Below are 12,284 nucleotides of genomic sequence, written 5' to 3'. Positions count from 1 at the left end.
CTCACAGACAGTTTTAGGACTTCCATCCTGTCCAGTCAAGAGTATCCCTCCTAATGTGTGAGCATATTTCTGAGGAGCAGTCTGGGTGAGTTTCTTTACGAAGGGCCGTCTCATGGGCACCTCATCTGGGTCCGAAGGGAGCTGGCCATCTCCATAAATTATTTCCATCACGGCCATCTGCCTCAGATACCGAATGCCCTGTTCCATAGTTGTCCATCTAACTGGGGCCCAGGGCAGGTCATCTCTTGAGCGGTACCGGCTCTTGATGGCGTTCAGAATCCGGGCCCAGAGAGTGTGTATTCCATCAAGTTTGGCTAACTCTTTGTCCAGACCAGCATCACGAGTCAGGGAGCCTAAAAGCTTTGCCTCCCTCTTATCCAGGTCCACTGTGTCCACCCCCTCGTCCCAGCATCTCAGGGCCCAGCTTAGTATTGGCTCACCCTCTTTCCTGGCGTAGTCCAGACGAGTTTGCCTTAGTTCCTTTCTGGGCAGCGATGTAACAGTTATTTCCTGGTCTGAATCATCTTCATCCACCGCTGGATTCTGTGAGGTGCTGGGGCCTGCTGAGATTCCTTCCTCACCATCCGTGCTTGGCGATGATTTTTGATTTCTTTTCCTGTGTGTGGTGACCGGTGCTGGAGAGACTGCATTGGCAGGAGCATCAGGGGTCAACTGTGGGACTGCTGGTGGTGGGGCAAACCCTTGTGCCTGGGGCTCAGGCTGAGAGCTGGCACAGTCATTACAACCCGACCCCTCCCTCTTTATGTCTACAGAGTGCTTACAATGCCCACAACAGACACGCCCCCAGTCATTAAAGAGCACAAAGGAGTGTGTTATCACCCTCCAAACAGCTCTTAATGGGTTAGCTAGTCCTCCACCCAACACGGTCCCAGCAAATGCCACTATAAGGATTACATTTAGGCATATGGAGCATATTGCAACGTAGAGCAATTTTCCATCACAGGCACTTTTATCTACACCATTGGTTTCATAACTTGCTTCAGGAAAGTTTCCTATGTTAGAAAAGTTACCACTGACAGTGAAATTCAATGGATTCAAGAGATACATGCCTAACTTAATTGGTAAGGTTTTTATCCACTTGATCAGCATCTCTATCATTACCCACACCACGTGGTAAGTTATTAATTTGTAGATGTGGGTCCAAAAGATCCAGCCAAAAGCCCATGAAAAGGCTTGGACCATCAGGTTCTTTAAAATTGCCATTTCTACTTCAAGCTCCTTTTTCAGAAAAAAGTATTGCTTTCCCAATACAAGATCAATTTCCAAGCCCCACGTTGGAGGCGCCAAAAATTGTAGTGGTTTGAGCCTTAACTGAGAGTTAAAAGCTCAAATGGGGAAAAGGCTGAGAATCTCTTCCCCACTTCCCCCCCACCTCCTCCCTCCAAACAGGGAGAGGAGGGAAAAAAAAAAGGTAAGGAGCAAACCCACTAAGCAACAATCTGGAGTCAGCTTGGAAGTAGAGAGGCAAGTAATTTTTTTTTCCTTATATATATATATATATATATATATAGCAATAACAGGGAAAAAAGGGTTCACAAGGGCAAGGAACAAAAATGGATGGGAGGGGGATAGAAAAAGAATAATACAAAACCAGTCTGTCTCTGAGGAGGCGCAGAGGCAGCAGGGAGAAGGATCAGGTCCGGCCACGTGGCTGAGGATCAGGGGAGCAGCTGCAGTAGCTCTCATCCAGCAGAGGCAGGAGCCAAAAAGGAGATCCAACAGCTATGAGGTCCTGCTTTTTTATACCCTTGCTGGGCAGGGAGGGGGAAGTGGAACAGACTCAGCTTTCCTAGGGGGGAGACGCCCTTCAGGGAGTGTAAAGTACCCGCAAGCCCTCCACCCTGCTTTCTTCTTTTGTTTTCAGAAAAAGGTGTTAACCCACCACAACCACAAACAGAGACAGACAAAGCTTCCTTTTCTCCAATAGTTCCAGGAAGATTTCTGGCACTCCTAGGCAAACACCGACAGAGTGACGGCTGTGAGGTGACATCAGCCTGGCACTGGAGCTGGGCATTCTGAGCAGATGAGGAACCCTGGGCAACACCTGCAGAGAAATCTTGGTTCCTCTGCAGAGAAGCACTGGCCTTAGAGACAAAGCTGTCTTTGATCTGGGCACCAGCTGCAGCCCAGAGTTCCAGGTATCTCTGGGTACAGTTGAGGCAGCAGCCGCCACCCCCACAGAGCCCCGCCAGCCGAACCCGGACACCCCCCGCCGGCCGCCACCTCCCCAAAGCCCCGCGCTGCCCCGCTGGCAGCCACCCCCAAAGCCCCGCGCAGCTCCAGCGGCTGCTATAGAGAAACCCCACAAAGCAGCAGAGACTAGCACTGACCTGGGACACAGAGGAGGAGCTCCGACCTCTACCAGCCACAACCCTGCACTGAGCCGTTTTAAAGCATCCGGCGCCATGTTGTTGAGGGCGGCGCTGCCACGCTGGGGGGGGCGGTGCCTGCGTTGTCACCTCACGCTCAGCTTTCCATGGGTTTTATTCCCCGCCAAGGCAACATGTTGAGTTCTGAGCACCTAAGGAGCCCTGGGGAACACCTCTACAGAAATGTTCCTCCAAGAGCTGTCAGAAAAACGTTCGTTCCCCCAGCAGGCAGCTCTGGCTTCAGAGCAAAAGCCTTCTGTGATCATTCTGTTTAGCTCAGCACCAGCTGCAGCCGTCAGTATTACCAAACTACACAGTAATGGCCTCCTCCCGGTGCCCTCCCGGTCCCAACAGTTTCCTCCCACCAAAGGACTGGGAGAGAACTGGAAGCAACTGGGAAGAAACTGGGAGGGACTGGGAGGGCACGAGGTGGAATCTGGGAGGGAAGGAGGAGGAAACTGTCAGAGACTGAAAGAAAACTGGGAGGAAACTGGTAGAGACTAAGAGGTAGTGGAGGCTCAAGTGGGAGGCACTGGGGAGAACTGTGAGAGAGCTCCGAGGGAACTGGAAGGGACTGGGAACAACTGGGGAAAAAGTCCCAAAGAGGATCCTAAATGGGCCCAAATGGCCCCAAAGTAAACAGAGCCCAAACTGGGGCGATCTGGACCAATGGAGCCAGTGGAAGCACTTCCCACCTAAACTGTACTGACCAAAGGGAGCGCGGCTCTGCTTTCCCACTCCGGGAAATCTGCCACGCTGCAAGATGAGAAGGAGACTGGGAGGGATTGAGAGGAACTGGGAAAGGACTAGGAGAGACTGGGAGGGGACTGGGAGTGACGGGGATGGGACTGGGAGGAGACTGGGAGAGGATTGGGAGGGATGGGGATGGGGACAGGACTGAGAAGGGACTGGGAGAGACTTGGAAGGGACTGGAAGGAGATTGGGAAGGACCGGGAGGGACTGTGAGGAATTCCAAAGGGAATGGGAGGGAATGGGAAGGAAACGGGAGGAACTGGGATGGAAATTGGAAGGACTAGGGGTGACTGAGAAGGACAGGGAAAGAACTGGGAGGGACTGAGATACCACTGGGACCCTCACAAGTCTATGGCACCAGATGGGATCCATCCCAGGGCAGAGAGCTCTGGCAGATGAGCTCCAAGCCACTGTCCAACATTTGCCACCAGTCCTGCCCTAAAGGCTCGGGCCTCTGATCTAATCCTCAACAGCCACCAGTGACACCAGAATGGTGAGAAATGCCATTTCCCCAATAGATGGAGTCACCTGCTCAGACAGCAAAAAGCAGTCTCGGGGACAGGAGGCTCTTGGCAACAGCCAGCCTGCTCTTCTGACCCGAGTGCCACAGAAGGGTATAAGAGTAGATCACCTTGAAGGCCACCGCACGGACCGCAGAGGACATTCAGGTGCTCGTGCCTAACAGAAAAGATGTGTGAAAAGCAGGTGTTGCATCACTAACCTAATGTCCCTCTGTGACCAGGGGACCTTCATCCCAATCCCATCATGGGGTGGAAAAGATTTCCTGCTGGTCGCTGTAAGGCAGGACTTTAACGCTTTCCCTAGCAAGTTTCTCTGAAAAGAAAATGGGGAATGAGACTTGAAGGAGTAAGGAGGAGATGAAGAAGATGGACTGTAGCACAGGCCATCTCACCAGCTACAGACATTTTCCCCTGCCCATGTGCTCTGTGGACTAAGAAGAGTTCCCTTCTTTTGGCGTGAAAGCACTGGCTTCAATGAAAGAGCTGGCTCCTCCTGAAGGGCAAGTATGAATGGAGCTCTCAAAGTACCACACTTCAGAGCCTCCTACTTGCTAGCACTAAGACAACTGTTCATGTAGAACGACTGGCCACTCACTTCAACAAACCCCACAGAACTGGCTCCTATCAACTCTCCAGAAGACACTGCTGCACTAGCTTGGCTGCCTGACCGGCTCAGTTCAGGTGGCTTAGGATCTCACAGAGGGTACCACAAGAACTGAGTGCCGCAAGAAGGGGCCGCTTATTCGACCAATTTGATCAGCGGAATCCAACTTTATTGAGCATCAGACACATCTTATATACAGTCTGCTATAATTATGCCCACTTGGCAACATACTATTGGTTGCTCTCTAAAAGGTTACATCATTGTTTTCACAACTCTGTGGAATTCTTCTATCCGGTCTAATTGCTCTCTTCCCCAGATCTCGCCTCCTCCTTATCTTGCTTGCCTCCCATCTCAGAGGCAGCTGGACTTCAGCATACCAAGCAATCAGCACTTTCTCACATCTCTTACTCCGCCACTATATTATCACAGAGAATTCTTCAAGGCCTGAATTGCACAGGCGTTCCTGGCACCCAAGGCCCCTCTTGCTCAAAACAATCCTCAACAACTGAGGGGACTGCAATCTTTGCAGCTTCAACTTTCCTTCTCTGCTACTTCTTTTTTCAGATGGATTTTTTTTCAAAGGGACTGCTGGACAGCAGAACAGGATGGATGGCTGGGCCCCAAGAGCAGTGGGGAACAGAGTTAAACCCAGCTGGTGGCTGGCCCGGCAGAAGTGGTGTTCCCCAGCACACAGAGGTGAGAGAGTGTCCCCAGAGAAGGGCCACAAAGCTGGTGAAGGGTCTGGATAACAAGTCTTATGAGGAGTGGCTGAAGGAACTGGGACTGTTTAATCTGCAGAAGAGGAAGCTGAGGGAATTAAGGTGTGGTCTGGCTTCAGCTCTCAACTAGTTCCACGTTGAACAAGAACAGCTTGTACTCACAGAAGGCACTGGCTGCTTGGGTTCAAGGTTCCTGTAGAGCTCAGGCTATCTCTCTTCTTTAGTGAGGTCATTCTCTCACCTAGGCAGAGAGAAGAAAATGCAGCTATAAAATTAGACCACTGGAATCGTGAGACTCGTTCTGTGTGCGACTCCAGGAGAATCCAAACCTAACCTTGGAGCTGCCCTTAAGAGCTCCTCTTTGGAAAACTCTCGCTGCCGGGCCCCACAAACCCCACACCCTCTGTCAGCAAACCGGATGTACGAGCTGAAGAGTGTCAACAGAAACCGTACGTGGACAGCTCAGGAAAATCCTGCCAGTCCCAGCACACCAGACCTGGAATGATCAAAGAAAGTCTGTTAACAACTGTCTGTGTGTCTGCTCATAGCTTGAGGAGTAACAGAGCAGGAACAATTCTCAAAAGGTTTTCACTGCATTCCTAGGGCACTTGAAGGATTGCCCTGGCTGTAGTTAATACCTAGAAATTCCTATCAAAATCTTTGCAGCACAGCAAGGAAACTAAAACAACCAACAAAGCACAGACTGCTTTATATTATCAAGCAGGAACTTGAAATCCTACAGGAATTGTGGGGTTTTTATGACAAATTGTGATGAATATACTGGTGATCTATGTTTAAAATTATAAGACTTAGAGTGCCCTGGGATTAAGGGTCAGGATCTTGTGAGGCCTGTTTTGAGAGCAAAGGGAAAGAAACATATCTTGCAGACTTGCAAGGATACTGTCTGGTTAGTTGGAGACATCACGGCTGAGGCGGAGCTTATCTTAAAGATAAACATTCAGACCTAGGAATTTGTTTTCTTCAGATAAGAAGCCTGCAAAATTGCGCACGTGAGAAAATGGATACATTGACCCTTACCACCCAAATGTGGGGAGAAGGGATTTGACCGCCTACTCTAAGACTCATTATCACATGCCTGCCTTCTGTTTAGCATAAGTTTGCTTATGTAGATGATGTAACTATAGAAGATGAAGAAAACTATTGTAAGGCTGCTATGGAGGTGGAGTTTTGTCCCCTCTCGAGCCCAGCGCGCTGCTTTGCTTGCCTTTTATTGCACTTTATTCCCTTTTTATGATCTTTTAGTGCCAATAAAACTGTTACCAAAAACTTTTACCTGGAGTCATCTATAACGCAAATTATTCCTGTTCTTTTTTCCTTCTTTTGGTGTCGTACCACCTAGTACATATTCACCACCTAACCGAACGTCACAGTTGTGATTCAAAGCCAAGCAAGACAAAGTGTATCGAGGGAAAGAAAAGAGAGAGAAAGCTAAAGAGTTCTCCTCCTCTTCACTTTTCCCCTTGAGAGATCCAACACTACAGGAAGGCAGGCCTGAATTTCATGAGCTCTGGGATTCAGATGAGCTCAGGAAATCATTTGGTTTGCACTTCACGGCTGTACACACACAGCTGTGTTCAGCTGTAGAACGACCTCCTTGCAACATGAAATACAGGCTTCCGAAACTGGAGCGTCTGTCCCACTGAGACTTCCACGACCCTGTGTCCAAACCCTACTGACATGTCAATTCAATTGTTCACAGCTTTTACCACAGGTCACTCTTAGCACCTGAGTTTCTGAGCCTAGATGAGACATCCTGCTGTCTGGCTCTGAGTTCAGGAGAACATGCCAAGCTGCTGGCTACCTGCAGACATCACATTGCTAGGACTGAATTGGCTCACCTTTATCTTTCCAACAGGCAGCGCCTCTCTGAATGCTGGATTCACATGAGTGTGCCTAAGGCAGATGACACAAGCAGGCTCTGTGTCCGGCACAGCCCTGAGGGCACTCGCCAGCTAGCAAACAAGCATCACACAGCAGGATGTGGGGGGAAGACAACTGGAAGGGGGAAAGTGAGAAAACTCAGGGGTAGGAATAATAGTAATACCAATAATAAGAGCAATAATAACAATAGCAGAAGTCCTAAGGAGGATAAGGAATGGAAATTAAGGCTATTGCTCACCATCAGCTGAGTGAGGTCAATCCAGTCCTGGAGAGTAGTCCACCGGCCAACCTGCCCTCCAGTCTTCTGGCTGAGCATGTGACATAGCCTTGCTAAATTAGAAAATCCTTGCTGAATATGCAATGCGCTCAGTGGGAATTAAAACGTCCCTGCATTATCAACGCTGTTTGCAGCACAAACCCAAACCCACCCCGAGACACCCCCAGCTCCCACGGGAGCCTGCAGAGACCTCCCAAAGGGTCCGTCGGAGGTGCCCAGCTGCCTCTCCACGACCCTTGATCCTTTCAGATGGCCCCACCAGAACTTTACATATCCCCAGACCCTTTTAGGTGCCCCCAGACCTCCTCCGTCACCCCCAAAAGCCCTGCCGATGGCCCCAGACCACCTTCAGACGCCGGAAGGAACACACCTGGGAGTCCCGGGCCAGCAGCGACACCGGAAACCGCACTGCAAGCTCCCCGAATGCGCCAGGACCCCTTGCCCCGCCAAAGGACGGCGGTTCGCAGGCACCCTGGGGCACAGAACGGCATCATGCGCCGAATCAGGGCTCTCCGCGACCGGTCCGGCTCCAAAGCTGCTCTGCGCGGCGCCCGCCCCCCCCAGCCAGAAAAGCGGGGCGCAGCCCGCGAGGAGGGCGCGTGCGTGGGACCAGACCCGCTGCGGCGCAGGCACCGTATCCATAGCGACCACCGGGATGCTGCCCCCCTGGCGCGAGCAGAGCCGGGCTAGGGCGCAGGCGCTGGATCCGTAGCGACGCTCGAGTCAAGCTCTCCGCTCACCGTTCTTCCCCTAAGAATTTTCGAGCATTCAGCGCAGTTAGGTGGCAGAAATTAGCTCCCCCGGGGCGGCACACGCCGCGGCACGGCAGCACTGGCCTTAGAGACAAAGCTGTCTTTGATCTGGGTACCAGCTGCAGCTCTCAGCAGTGCCTAGCTGCAGAGCAATGGCCTGCACCTTCATCCTGATCCAGGTGGAGAGAGAACTGCCAGGAACACAGCTTCTCTGCTCCGGTTGCAGCATCCCCAGGGGCCGAGCGCAGCCTTGCTGTTAGTGAGGAACACAGCCCCTGTGAGAAGCTTCTGGGGTCAGGGGACAAACAAGGGGTTTTCCACACTGGAAACAAGGGAAGTCTCTTTGCCACCCCCTTTGCCACCACCCCTAACCCTAACCCCCTAACCCCAACCCCCTAACCCTACGTCTGCCGGCCCCTGCACCCTCACCCTGGTGCTGTCCACGACGCAAACCCTAAACCCCCTGACCACCACACTATCGTTAAACCCGACCCCAAACGCAATCCTCACCCGGACCCTAAGTTGCCCATCCGCCCCTTTGCCCATCCGCCCCTTGCCCTAATCTCCACCTGAATAATCTCTCCTCCCTACCTCCATACTCACAAATGCGATTACTGGGCATTTAGAAAGCTTTAGCTAGCACCCCTGTCCTTCTCCTCACTTACCTGCAAAGGCTTCTAGCATGTAAAAACAAATTGCACATACTACAACACACAGTTTAGAAATATGCCATGTTCTTCCCTTAGGCAGGGGACCTTCCTTCATTTGTTTTCAGAAGGATGTTGCTACTTCCTTGCCCTGCTTTTGTTTCTTAGTTTATTAGTACTAGAAACCACATACGCATCCTACACCAAACCACAATGAAGTGCAACAAGCACTAATGCTGCAGATTCCGTGACTGGCCGTGCTCCCATTGACACCTTTCGCTTCGTCCGTCTCTGGCCACGCTCCTCAAGAAGACGTGGAACCGCAGATCGGGACTCCCGCTCGCTTCGTAGGTATTATCTACGTCTCAGTCTTGCACACGCTCCCACTGACATCTTTCGCTTCGTCCGTCTCTGGCCACGCTCCTTGCGAAGACGTGGAACCGCAGATCGGGACTCCCGCTCGCTTCGTAGCTATTTTCTACGTCTCAGTCGTGCCCGCTCTCACTCGCACGCTCAAAGCATCAACAGAGTGTCAAACATAGGAGGAACCTCCCCTGCCTCCACACAAGCCATCCCACAATTCATTACGTCCCTAAGGGACACAGGGTTTAGGACCAACACAGTCAGTTTACAAGGTTCAGCGGCAACACTGTCAGTTCACAGGGTTCAACAGCAACACCATGAGTTTACAGGTTTCAGCAGCAACACAGACCGTTTACAGAGTTCAGCGGCAACACTTTCACTTTACAGAGTACAACGGCAACACAGTCTGTTTACAGAGTTCAGCGGCGACACTGTCAGTTTACAGAGTTCACCGGCGACACAGTCCACTTACAGAGTTTGGCGGCAACACAGTCCGCTTACAGAGTTCAACAGCAACACTGTCCGCTTACAGAGTTCGGCAGCAACACTTTCAGCTTACAGAGTTCAGCGGCAACACAGTAGACTTACAGAGTTCGGCGGCAGCACAGTCCGCTTACAGAGTTCAGCGGCAACGCTTTCAGTTTACAGAGTTCAGCGGCAACACAGTAGACATACAGAGTTCGGCTGCAACGCTTTCAGTTTACAGAGTTCGGCGGCAACGCTTTCAGTTTACAGAGTTCGGCGGCAACACGGTTTGTTACCGCTGAGCGTGGGAAGGAGCTTAGCCAGCTTCTGTTCAGATGGCTTTCCATTCTAATAAAAGACAGAAAACCAGAGACGCCCAAGTCAGTGAATACTTAAAAACCCTACAACGCACGCAAAGGAAAAAGCGTTCCTTGCATATTAGACAGACACGCTGCAAGCTTACGTATTCCGCAACCCCGTGGAGCTCGTTTCGAAGCCCCTTTTCGGGCAGATGAATACCACACTTCCACACCTCTTAAACAAGAGGGCCATGGAGTTGGAGGAGAGGGGTCAGGGTTAGCTGGCCTACTAGAGGTCATAATCCCCTCCAAGAACATACAGGCATTTCAAACCTTCTAGGTTGATACAGAAGAACCCCAGAGAGCAGAAGAGGCTTAGACTTACCTGGAGGGGAACCCAAGGACATCCAAAAAGCCGAGCAGAGAGCCGACCTCAACGGAGCCGCCGAGGGTAACTGAGCCCGGCCGAGCCCAGTCTAAAGTAGCCGGGCTTGACGGAGCCGACATCCTTCTAGGGAAAGAAAATGCTCTCTCTTTACTGACCAGTCCTACACATACAATTACTAGCCACACACCCATTCACAACTTTTGCTTCGTCCGTCTCTGGCCACGCTCCTCACGAAGACGTGGAACTGCAGATCGGGACTCCCGCTCACTTCGTAGCTATTTTCTATGTCTCAGTCTTGCACACGCTCCCATTGACAACTTTCGCTTCGTCCATCTCTGGCCACGCTCCTCGCAAAGACGTGGAACCGCATATCGGGACTCCTGCTCGCTTCGTAGCTACTTTCTACGTCTCTGCCGTGCCTGCTCTCACCCACACGCTCAAACATCAACAGGGTGTCAAACATAGGAGGAACCTCCCCTGCCTCCACACAAGCCATCCTACAATTCATTACATCCCTAAGGGACACAGCGTTCGGCAGCCCCGCAGTTTGTTAGCTTACAGCGTTCAGCAGCCCCACAGTTTGTTAGCTTACAGCGTTTGGCAGCCCCACAGTGAGTTTACAGCGTTCGGCAGCAACACAGTTTGTTACCGCTGTGCATGGGAAGGAGCTCAGACAGCTTCTGTTCGGAAGGCTTTCCAGTCTAATAAAAGAAAGAAAAACAGACACGCCCAAATCAGTAAATATTTAATAACCCTACAACACACGCAAAGGAAAAAGCACTCCTTGTGTATGACACGGACGCGCTGTAAGCTTACGTGTTCCAGAACCCCGTGTAGCTCATTTCAAAGCCTCTTTTCAGACACATGAATACCACACTTCTACACCTCGTTAAACAAGAGAGCTAGGGAGTTGGAGGAGAGGGGTCAGGGTGAGCTGGCCTCCTAGGGGTCTTAATCCCCTCCAAGACCATGCAGGCATTTCAAACATTCCAGGTTGATACAGAAGAACCCCAGAGAGCAGCAGAGGCATGGACTTACCTGGAGGGGAACCCAAGGACATCAAAAAAGCTGAGCAAAGAGCCAACCTTGGCAGAGCTTGGCACCACCAAGCCCCACCGAGCCCGGTCTAAAGTAGCCAGGCTTGACGGAGCCACCATCCTTCTAGGGAAAGAAAATTGTCTCTCTTTCCTGACCGGTCCTACACATACAATTACTAGCCACACGCCCGTTGACAACTTTCGCTTCGTCCGTCTCTGGCCACGCTCCTCGCGAAGATGTGGAACCACAAATCGGGACTCCCGCTCGCTTCGTAGCTATTTTCTACATCTCAGTCGTGCCCGCTCTCACCCGCACGCTCAAAGCATCAACAGGGTGTCAAACATAGGAGGAACCTCCCCTGCTTCCACACAAGCCATCCCACAATTCATTACGTCCCTAAGGGACACAGGGTTTAGGACCAACACTGTCAGTTTACAAGGTTCATCGGCAACACTGTCAGATCACAGGGTTCAACAGCAACACCATGAGTTTACAGGTTTCAGCAGCAACACAGACCGTTTACAGAGTTCAACTGCCACACAGTCCACTTACAGAGTTCGGCGGCAACACAGTCCGCTTACAGAGTTCGGCGGCAACACTTTCAGCTTACAGAGTTCGGCGGCAACACAGTAGACTTACAGAGTTCGGCGGCAACACAGTAGACTTACAGAGTTCGGCGGCAGCACAGTCCGCTTACAGAGTTCGGCGGCAGCACAGTCCGCTTACAGAGTTCGGCGGCAGCACAGTCCGCTTACAGAGTTCGGCGGCAGCACAGTCCGCTTACAGAGTTCGGCGGCAGCACAGTCCGCTTACAGAGTTCGGCGGCAACGCTTTCAGTTTACAGAGGTCGGCGGCAACACGGTTTGTTACCGCTGAGCGTGGGAAGGAGCTTAGCCAGCTTCTGTTCAGAAGGCTTTCCATTCTAATAAAAGGCAGAAAACCAGACACGCCCAAGTCAGTGAATACTTAAAAACCCTACAACGCACGCAAAGGAAAAAGCGTTCCTTGCATATTAGACAGACACGCTGCAAGCTTACGTATTCCCCAACCCCGTGGAGCTCGTTTCGAAGCCCCTTTTCGGGCAGATGAATACCACACTTCCACACCTCTTAAACAAGAGGGCCGTGGAGTTGGAGGAGAGGGGTCAGGGTTAGCTGGCCTACTAG

The 12,284-nt window shown here is 51.6% G+C and overlaps 1 long non-coding RNA gene across 1 annotated transcript; it reads right to left on the bottom strand.

Annotated features, from left to right (window-relative positions):
- Positions 1-5,333: 5,333 nt before the first annotated feature.
- Positions 5,334-7,306, bottom strand: LOC137453647 (uncharacterized). The gene is made up of 3 exons (XR_010990433.1): positions 7,128-7,306; positions 6,847-7,003; positions 5,334-5,483 (listed from the first exon to the last, which is right to left on the bottom strand). It is a non-coding gene; the product is annotated as an uncharacterized lncRNA (long non-coding RNA).
- Between the last annotated feature and the right edge of the window lie 4,978 nt (positions 7,307-12,284).

The sequence above is a fragment of the Melanerpes formicivorus genome, unplaced genomic scaffold (genome assembly GCF_026170545.1).
Source record: "Melanerpes formicivorus ecotype bairdi unplaced genomic scaffold, bMelFor1.0.p_v2 SCAF_70, whole genome shotgun sequence".
Classification (NCBI taxonomy): domain Eukaryota; kingdom Metazoa; phylum Chordata; class Aves; order Piciformes; family Picidae; genus Melanerpes; species Melanerpes formicivorus.
The sequence above is the reverse complement of the archived record's forward strand: the minus strand, read 5'-3'. Positions and strand labels throughout refer to the sequence as shown.